We start from the raw sequence: 9,803 nt of genomic DNA, 5'->3' as shown, positions 1-9,803 counted from the left end.
AGTTGTTTTTTTTCATGTAAGGATGGATTGAATACACAAAAAATAGCAATATTGGAACATTATGACTAAAAATATTTGTTAGCACCAATTTAAAGGGCCAGCATGTCCTCTTTCAATAAAAATATTGAATTGTATACAAATTTCAGTAGTTCTCATGCATCAGACTGTCTCGAATAACAATATTACTTGTTCGCATCAACCAACTTGGACTTCTTTATGTTAATCTTTACAGCCGCATAGTAAATGAGCTATATTTTCATGTAAGGAAGTATTGTATCATACAAATGATATCAATATTGGCATCTAATGACTAAAAAATTAAAGTGCCAGCATGTCCTGTTTTTATTAAATATATCAGTCTGTCTCGAATAACAAAATTATTTGTTTTCCAACCAAAACTGTCCATATTTTCACTTCATCATGTTAATTTTTATAGGTACATAGTAATTGAGTTATATTTGCATTTAAGGATGGATGTATAATATAAATGATAGCAATATTGGCACATTACGACTAACAAATTTTGTTCGCATCAATTAAGAGCGCTAGCATGTACTTTTTTTTCTTCAAAATATTGATTCATAAACAAAATTTCAGAAGTTTTTATAAATCAGACTGACTCAAATAACAAAATTATTTGTCTGCATCAACCAAAACTGACCACATTTGCAGTTTAATATGTAAATCATTGTAGCAGCTATGAAATAATATTTCCTGCACCGTATACGGCACCCGTCGTGTTATTTCTTTGTTCAGTTCTGTAATGATTGAAGGTTAATATGACTGAGGAAGAATATCTGATATGATTTCTGACACACTTTTGTCATAACTTATCAAAAGTACCAGGATTATAATTTAGTACGCCAGACGCGCGTTTCGTCTACATAAGACTCATCAGTGACGCTTTAAGTAATATATTTATATAAGGCCAAACAAGTACAAAGTTGAAGAGCTTTGAGGATTCAAAATTTCGAAAGGTTGTGTCAAATACGGCTAAAGTAATCTATTCCTGGGACCAGGAAATCCTTAGTTATTCGAAAAATTCCCAGCTTTGTAAACAGGAAATTTATAAAAAAAAAATGACTACCCAGCCCGTGATGGCGACCGTAAAATTTCTTGAGTGATATCCTAATTTGATTGATTCATTGCCCTGTCTTAGCAACTTGATAAAGCAGTACTCCTCGTTCAACAAAATCAACGTACTTTGAGCTAGCTTTACAATGACGTATCAAATGAGACACAAATGCTCCATATGCTGGTGCTGCTGGGATGTTGCTACACAGAAATGGAAAGTTGACTATAGGAAAACTAAATTCATCGCAATTGTCATAAATTTTGGTATTCAACCTACCATCAGTATTCATGTCGAGAAAAGGTCTAAATATGAAGTATCGTTAATTTCAACTTCACTTGGATATATTAAATGTAAGTGATCACTGAATTCATTATCATTAAGAGTAAGTACATCATCAATTTACCGAAAGATGAAATTAAAAAACTGGGCTAATTTTCTCTCCTTCCTGTTTAAGCCTTTGGATAAATTCTGCTTCATTGGAACATAAAAAAAATCTGTTAGTAGAGTTTTAATACAAAAACTTGCATCAAGTGGAGAACATAATATAAGTTATATGGTTTGCTACTGACCCCTCAACTTATCCATAGAAAGTAAGTAAAATTCATAAGATGTGAGGACAAAGGTCAGCAGTGAATTGTATAACGAATAAATCGCACAAAACTTTTTTCTGCTAAGTTATCACGGTGGGTATGGTTGTCCTGCGAGAGAACGTACTGTGCTGGTGATTTGGTCCTGACGGGTGCTGGTGGGTCCTGATTCTGTGCTGGTGGGTTTGTTTACATTGTATCAGAACGGCAATAAAACGACTGTTTTGTTGCTTAATTTTTCTCTGATGTGTCATAAGTACCATGCAAAGTATATTACAACAATATTATCTTGCAAAAGTCGTGCAAGTTCGTTAAACGGCATTGTCCTGACGCTGTGCTGGTGATAAGAAAAACGGTCCTGGTTCTGTGCTCCTATGTCCTGGTTCTGTGCTTTTATATTTTAGTTAAAAGTGGCATATATTCAAGATCATTGATACTGTACTGTTATTGACTTATTAGCTGTTGTCTGTTTCTTGAAATTGACATTGTTGTGAATCTGTTTACTGTTATTATGAGAGAAAAAATACACCTTTTTCAATTTTATTTTTTTAAACTAACTGCATCTTATGTATAGGCCTGTTAATGGAACCCTTCTTGCCCCCTTTTAAGATAAGAAAATATGTTTACGATTTTCGGGATTACGATCATTTTGCAAGTTCACCAAAATACGTTGTAGTTTATACAATACTTATATAAAGTAGATGATGTGGTATGTTTGTTGTCAATGGACAAATTTTCATAAGAAACAACCATACGCCATCGTACGACCTTCAACAATAATCCATAAAATAAAAATGTAAAAGGTTTTGCATAGAAATGGAGAGCAAAAATATAGAACAAAGGACTTTCTGAGCGTTTGAATCATGTCTTTAGCAGCTTAAGCCACATTCGTTTGTGAACAATTGAGTGCGGACTATAAGAATGACAATAGTATTGCGGGTATGTTTGTTTGGTGGTTGTTTTTTTTGGGGGGGGGATGGGGATAAGTTAGAGCGAGGTTACAGTGAAAGCTTGGAATAGTTTCCCGTAAGATTTAAAAGTTGTATTGTAAAAGAAAAATGTATCTTGTAGCTATTAAGAATCATTTGCTGTAAGATTTTTCCAACAAATTTATTTTTGCCTGAACGGTTATCTAAAAAAAAAATAATTTTAAAATACGATAGAACACTAAAAAAAATTACTATTTTATTAAAGGGCAGGCTAGAAAATGTCAGAGAATGAAGACGAGATAACCTAGAGAACACTAAGAAAATTAAGATTTCTTAGCTTTTTTCATTTCAAAATATTTTTGATAAAGAATTACGGGGGAGAAAGTGAACAATGTGTCCTTCTTTTCTATATATAAATATTTTTCATGAATAAAAATAAAATGTGCCTTGATTATAATTGATAATGAGTAAATGGAAAAAAATACCCAACTAAAATACAGTTTTATTTTAATATTGGTAATATCACTAAGCTTTTAAGTTTTGTGTGTCAAACACACCATCTCTGTAGTAATAACTCCTTGCTAAGATATTTCACTTCATTAATTTTTTTTTTCTGCATTTTTTTATATTGTGAATTCATAGAATTATTATATTAAATGTAGCCTTAATTCATATTAAAAAAAAAAATGAATCTAAAGCCAGATATATCAAACATTTTTGTTTCCATCTATCCGTTTTCAGGACTTTAACAATCAACAATAACACGCCTTGAAAGTAAAATATGTGTACTCGGCCGTCTGTAATCGACCATTTTTAGACACCCAAGGCTCCTAAAAAAACAAGCCGGGTGGGGGATCAAAGGTGCAAATTAAGTACTTATATCAATATTTTATCTTTTCGTGTACAGTTTATGACCCCTCCTGTGGCCCGTCAATTCCAAAATGTGCAAACTGCAATAGTATCAAAACAACACAGACAATGAATAAAAGAGATATAATTTTGTACATATATCAAGGGGAAACTTCTTGCATTTTTAATTTTTAGCATTATTTTTTATAGTTCGTAATTGTATTTAGTAGAAAAAGAGAATTTAGGGAAAATAAAATCACTATTTTTGTAGAAAATTCGCAGACCTTTGTACAGAGATTTTTGTCATGTTTAGCATGGGATTAACACAATGCTTCATTACCGAGTTAAAAAAATCAAAATGTCTATCTACCTTGCACATTTCAGAAAATTCAGATCAAGTAACGAAACTTGTTCCAGCATCATTTATTAGCAATTTAAGATTGTGACCCTCACAGTTTCCATTCACCACAAATATTCTCGTTACAACGAATCATTTTAAATAAAAAAAATACGTGTTGCAGGCAGCCTTTTGTTTATCTATATTAATATATGTATACGGATAAAGTTATGAAAGGCAGCAGGGTCATCAGGGTGAGGAGTCCATGTCATCTGAAATAAATGCTAAGCATAGATCTAGAAAGCGACATATAATCATTACATTTAAAAAAAGTCTCTTCTTTTCGACTTTTTTCGAACAAATTGACACATTAAATGAATTATATAGTATTGTGGAATTTTTAACATATTTTAGATACTATATATTGTTATCTGATATTGGACGAAAGATGTTGCCCTTTTATGTTATTATGTAATACAAGTTCAGATCATTTGAAAACACATATGGTCCGAGACCACAATTGTCGTCCCTTTTCGTACGAATATAGTCCCTAGTGTTAACAGTGGGTTACTTGCCATTACTTTTTATACCCCTTCCAAATTTATTTCTCCATGTTTAATGCCTCAAATTGTAAGAAGGGGGAGGTGAAATTACACTGTAAAAAAATTAGGGTCCAGAATTTTAAAGGAAAGTAGTGATTTGGTCCAGGTGAAAAAGGTTGAAAAATAGCACTTCGGAAGCTGTCAAAAGATTTCAAGACGCCCTAAAGATAACATTGTCCATATTTTGAGTTAGAGACGATGAAGTTTCCTATAATTTTGATATAATTTGTCCCAAAAGTAGTACAACACACTGTAAAAGTTTCATTGAGAAAGCGCAGGTGGGATTTTTTAAATTTTCATTTATGTTCTAAAAGAAATGCACTACGAATTAATTGTGTTCCCGGACCTATATTAAACAGCCAAATGGATGCACAAGAGCTAAAATAGGAGTCATAGATCCTGTTGGCAACAATTATCTGGCTAATTTTATTGATTTTGTAACATTTGTTTCAAATATGACCAACTTCTTATCCAAAACCACCAGCACCGTATCAGGACCCACCAGCACAGTATCAGGACATGAATAAATTGAGAAAATGCTAAATTTTAATAAATTGCAATGTTTTTTCACAACATTGTTTTGTCGTGTGGATTGCGGTATATAAAGCGGACTCTATGAGCATTTTTGTTTTATTTTTTGAGTTCGATATTTTCTGAAAATGAGCATTTTTGTGTTACGCTTACTGAAACAGTTTAGAGTGTCATTTTTTTAATGGTTTATATATGAACTCATAAGAAACGAAATAGAAAAATTTCAACTGTTTTCTTCCATTTTTTATGAGTGAACACGTCAAAAATCATAATTTTCGTCTTTGTTTACATTTTTTCATTGATCACCAGCACCCGTCAGGACCGAATCACCAGCACAGTACGTTCTCTCGCAGGACAACCATACCCACCGTGGTTATGTATAAAATTAAGCAATGAAATACAGTGATGACGTCACCATCAATTGTTAACATGACGCCATGAATCCCATATGAAATCTACTGGCCCTATACAAGATCTATAGAGGGTCACCACGTGACGGCGATATACCAATCATAACGTCATAATACTGGTTATTCTTTTTTTGGTATGTTAGCTATTAGTTTATAGTTTTAAGAATAAAAAAAAATCGTTGGTTTTCTCATTTGGTTTGTTTCCATTTTGTCATAACTAATCGTTAATGGTTTTGCTCATTGTTGAAGGTCGTACGGTAGCATATATGAGGGTCGTTTTTGAAGTTACCTTCATGAGGAACAACGATAAAAATTATCTTGCCAAATGACCTAAATTACCAATGGTTGCCGTTAATACCTTCACATGCATTTTGTGTTTCAAAATGGGAAAAATGATGAAATTATATCCTTAAAAAAAACGAGGAAAGAGATGTCGTTATTAGTTATTGTGTTGATTGAATGTGTATTCAGAATCGATTCAGATACATTATTTCAGTGTGGATTACAAAGAGGATATAGTCAAAGCAGCTAATAATGGCAAGTTTTATAAATATTATAAATCAAAATGTAGTCCTCTCCTATTAGTTTCTTTATTCTTCTCGGGTTTAATTCTGTAAATGGTTAATGAGAAAAATGAAGACAGGTTCTTGTTAATCCATATCAAGTGTACCGCAGTCGATTATATTTCAAATACATATTAATTGATATGAACAAACGAAGAGCTTACAACATGCAATTAGTTATATTCTTTTGTTAGAATTTTCAAAGAACTGTTATATTTACCAAATCGGTACCACCTAAATACCCCACCCCCCTTTCTGTGTTTTTTTTTTCATTCGATTATTTGTATATTGAGTCCCTTGTTGTTTTGAAATGTTACCGAAACGTTTATTTTTCTCGATTTTCTTTTGAAAATAAATTATGTTAAAACGATCACTGCGAACAAAGTGCGAATCGGACACACGATTTGTTTGTTTGACAGATAAACTGCGGTAATGTTGTTCATAAGCGAAGTGCGGCATTATATTCACATTTAAACAATAACTACACAAAATCAACAACTTTTAAATCAACGCCGAATATTGAAAATTAAAAAAAGTATTATATTCCCCTAGTTCATTAAGGAAGTTCTAGATTCGCATTTTTACACGAAATAATGTGTATGTTCTTCGTGAGTCTTGTCTTGCGGCATGATCTATCAAATTTAAGAAGCATTTCTTTATTGCTTTTTTTCATTTTTATTGTATTTGAAAATGATGTTTTAAATGGTATTTACTTTATCAAAATAGGTATAGTATATGCGGTATATCAAGTTATCAAATTTGCTATCTACTCCAACGTGTGCATTGACGTCTTTGTTAGATTATTTGTATGATTGTTAAAATAGTATAGTTTTTGTTGCATGTTTCGGATGAGCAGCCTAACACGCATACAGTGAATATGGGACAAAGTCAACAATTGTCTTTTTAACACATTATACGTGTTAAGGCTGCTCATCAAATTTTGTCAATATAACAGAACTTTAAACAACTAAAATACAAGCTAAATGTTAATAAAATAAAACCAGGTTCACAACACCTACTTGTTTGAAAAAAAACTGTTTTACACCTGTATTAATGATAATTCTCAGACACATTGAATAGTATTACATAGACAATGTCAGGATATCTTATGTTTAGTTTGCACTGTGCATGTGTTTTCCTTCTGCATGTTCTGTCTAAACAAGATTAATATTGTCGATCGAACTGTCTAATTGTTAGCCCGAAAACATCATTTGAGATTATGATCCCTCCGTCTTTAGATTGGTGAACTGAATGAGTGTACCAGCGTCTTCCTGGGTAATGGAAACATTTGACGCCGCATTTTTCCCAGTTCGTTACTTTCCTGAATCCAAGAACATTTTCTTCATTTTCTTCATATCTTGAGATTCGGTTCATGTTTACTGTTAAATATAAATTGAATATATTGTGCAATAAAGTGACAGTTATATGACTTTCATGATAAAATACATACGACGTATACACGTACATAATATGTATCAATATTTTTATAGATTTGTTTACGATATACCTTATTAACATTCCCGCAATTAATTTTCTATACATTTATTACTTCGATATAATTTAAATCTCATCCTATCGTTAGGTTATTCCCTGTTTTGGAATATCTAATTATAATATAAACATGCTATACTACACATACCTCAACGTACATTTTTTTAACTGAAGAGTTATAATGCAATAATCTACAAATAAATAGCTCTGCATAACTGTGTATACATAAATATATATATAAAACAAATCTAAAAAAGAACGCGCAGAACAAAAATCTCAATGCACTCTTCCATTATAACGTTGACTCATTTTTCCTTTACACACGCTTTCTACGAATGAAAATCATGAATATGCAGAAATTGATATCAAACGCATTAAGACGATGAACATTAGACATGCAAAGAGCAAAAGTAAATGACAGAAATACAAATAAAAGTCCGTATAGATATAATAACATAGGAACCTTTATGGTTTGAGAATATTACTGTGTTCGAGCTTTATCCGTCTCCATCGGGTATGTTTATCTTGAATTCAAAGATAGTACTCATTTTTTTTTTAAAACCCTTTTTTAAAAACCAAACTTACTCAATCAACAGGAGTCTTGAAGTAGTGGTTCTATATATGCTGTCATTACTTATTCCAGACGTTATTGTGATACATCTAGAAATTTATAAATAATCCAGTATTTCCTTCTCAATTTCATATGCAGATGGCAGTTAGGTCCGCTGCTGTATGCCCTGAGGTAATCGGTGCCCTCAGGTAATCGTGGCAATAGTGTCCATATGCGTAGTAATAACATGATCTAAAAATAGAATAAACTAAAAAAACATCATTGTACTTTCTATTTCAACTGACAGTATATGTGCGAAAAATACGAGAAAACAGGAACAAATACAATTTTTTACAATAAGTTACGACAAATAATTCACGAAAAAAATCAAATATTTGGTTTATTTGTGATCATTACAACGTGAACAGATATTTATTTAGTGAAACGTAAATGACTTAAAATAATTAAAAAGAAAACACTTTTTGAATGGCGATTTAAACTTTTATACTAATAGTTGTCAAAAACTGGTTTCAGAGAGATTTATGTAAATAAATGTATATACAATTATTTAAACTAGCTATTAAAGAATAAAAGTTATCCACACATGCCTAAGGCAGCAAACATTTGATTTTCGGGGGGGGGGGGGGGGGGGGCATGGATTTTTTTCCTTCGGTGAAAGACAATATTTTTTGGAGACAGGTCGAAAACATTTTATTTCTTTCATTTCAATTTCAGCATTACATATAGTGACAGAACAATTAGAAACAAACTTAAAAAAACAACATAGCCCCCCCCCCTGAAAATGAAATGATTGCTGCCTAAGTTTCGTGAATGTCGCATATTGATTTTGGTTACTTCTTTTAAAGTAACATAAGTAGAAAATGATAACATTTAATAGATAGGTTATTAAAATCAGTCCATCTTGTTCGACTGCATGAGGGGCAGTGGCGGATCCATTCATTTTAAAAAGAAAAAAGGGGGAGTCCCCAATCCAGGACACAAGGAGGGGGTTCCAACTATATGTTCCCATTCAAATGCATTGATCTAAAAAAAAAAAAAAAAAAAGGGTTCCTATCCCCAGAACACCCCTGGACCCGCCACTGAGCTGTTACAAAAAATATCGCTATAAACTGTGTACTGCATGCATCTTGCACTTTAAGATTAGCATTAACACTAATGCAAAATTGTTAAGTAATTACCACTTTCGTTGGTTTTTTCTTATCTTTGTTTGAAATGTGTTTTATTTAAAGCTTCTTTGTGTACCATTCTTTGTTTATTCGAAAGGGGTAGTAGATATATATATGGCGAGGGAAGAACCAAAAATTTGCGACAGCAAATTTACAGATCTAACATTGTTGGGTTGATGTTTAGACGAGTTGTATATACATTATGTACACAGCCATGTATCACCATCATTGATGGCGATCCGATGGATACATCTGTTGTAGGGTTGTCACTGACTCAGACGTACTTATGAATATAATTATTTTCTGTGATTGTATCTTACATTAATTTGTAGGATCCTTTACTATAGATAATTTAGCTGATCTGTAACAATAACATCTTCATGCCTTATATATCATGTACTGTAGTACGCCGCTAGATTAAAACTGACGTGGAAAGGTAACATATGGCCACCGAAAGCTCTTTTTTGAGAGCCCAGGTGGTCGTGTGGTCTAGCGGGACGGCTGCAGTGCAGGCGATTAGGTGTCACGATATCACAGTAGCATGGGTTCGAATCCCGGCGAGGGAAGAACCAAAATTTTGCGAAAGCAAATTTACAGATCTAACATTGTTGGGTTGATGTTTAGACGAGTTGTATATATATATATATATATATACAATAAAAATAGAAGAACCTAGATAACGATGTGTATGC

The sequence above is a fragment of the Mytilus trossulus genome, chromosome 11 (genome assembly GCF_036588685.1).
Source record: "Mytilus trossulus isolate FHL-02 chromosome 11, PNRI_Mtr1.1.1.hap1, whole genome shotgun sequence".
In the NCBI taxonomy this organism is placed as follows: Eukaryota; Metazoa; Mollusca; class Bivalvia; order Mytilida; family Mytilidae; genus Mytilus; species Mytilus trossulus.
Note: the sequence above shows the minus strand (reverse complement) of the source record.